The sequence below is a fragment of the Cylas formicarius genome, unplaced genomic scaffold (assembly GCF_029955315.1).
Source record: "Cylas formicarius isolate icCylForm1 unplaced genomic scaffold, icCylForm1.1 PGA_scaffold_12__32_contigs__length_19106922, whole genome shotgun sequence".
Lineage (NCBI taxonomy): Eukaryota > Metazoa > Arthropoda > Insecta > Coleoptera > Brentidae > Cylas > Cylas formicarius.
The window spans coordinates 5,233,277-5,234,910 of NW_026844225.1; positions in this window are offsets into that span (position 1 = coordinate 5,233,277).

Sequence of the window (1,634 nt, forward strand, 5' to 3'; positions counted from 1 at the left end):
TAAAAAGAGTAACATCCAGAACTAACATCGGTATATCAGATTTGGGTAACCTTACTTCGGTCGTGCCACAGGGATCAATTCTTGTGGTATCTCTTCTAGACAGTTGATATGTCTAATGAGGTTGAATTTTCTCAAATTCATTCATATGCTCTTGACACCCAACTGTTACAAACATTTAACTAGAATAATTATGATAACGTTGAAGCTAATTTTAGTTCGGAACTTAACAGTTTTTCTCAATATAGTAAAAAATACAATCTTAAGCTAAATTATAAAAAAATACATTATGCTTTTTCCTCCCCCAGGAAGCTATAATTTTTTGTGAGATCATATTAAAATGCAATTGGAAAATCAAAATCTTAAATTTACAAATGAAGCAAAAAACTTAGGGAGCGCTAATGGATGGTCAACTGAGATTTAGTGGCCACATTTCTAATTTATGCAAAAAGACTAATATATCCCTTAAAACCCTATATGCAAATAAACATATATTGAATTTTAAAATAAGAAACAAGCTCTTTGAGGATGGCATCTGTTGGACTTTGTGAAAGACTCGACAACAAGGCTAATAGTGCGAACCTAGCGTGACTGCGGGGCGGCACGACGAGAGCCGAGAGAGCTTTGCAAGACGTCGATAGAGACGGTATATCGGTACTATATATCTACTAGAATACAAGCGCAATATATCCTCAACATATCGTGGTTTCTTATGGATCTTCTTATCGATCGATGAACATTGGTTTATATTTCATTTTAGGTTGTGGAAAAAATTTTGTTTCAATATGAATTTGTTTTGTTTTATTCCTAGTCTCACAAAATGATACCTTAGTTACCTTTTTTTATATTGGAACACCCTACATGAGCTTTTCAAAAATATATAGCACATAAGAAATATTTCAAATTTTTGAGTTTATGAGAAAATTACCATACCTTTTGACTGATCCGAATAATTTTTTATAATTTTTCAGCGTGCTAAAAACAGATTGTTTATTTGTGTCTTTTTTTTTGCATCGCATATTATTTTGTTAGTGTACGGTAGGGATAGTCCGACACATGATAAATGGTCATGCCTGTAATCATATACGTTTTTATCTACTCTGAGGTATTTTTGGACCAATAAATCAATGTCCCTAACATATGTTCACGGTTTCAACCAGTTCGCACATTCACTTTTTTTTGTGAGACAAAGCGTTAGACGTGTTTTTCGTGGTCGGCGCTCTTCTGCTTTTAAAAAAAATGGAACAAAAAATGGAATACGGTGCTGCAAAACACTTGTTGACAACGGCCTATGGTGAATCTACTTTGACCAAAAAAAAAGTTTATAAGTGGTACAAGATGTTCCAAGATGGCCGAGAAGAGCGTTGAAGAAGAAGAAAAGCGTTGCACTTTTTTCCGAAGTTTTGGGCATGAAACTTGTAGCAGCAAAATTTGTTCCGAAACTGCTTAATTTTGAACAAAAGGACTGTCGAAAGAGCTGTTAAACGACGTGAATTCGCCACTACATTCACCACGCCCCTGCGACTTTTTTCTGTTCCCAAAACTCAAGAAACCCATGAAAGGAAGCAGGATTGGAACGATTGAGGAGCTAAATAAAAAATCGCTAGAAGAACTCAAGGCTATACCAGAAGCTTCTT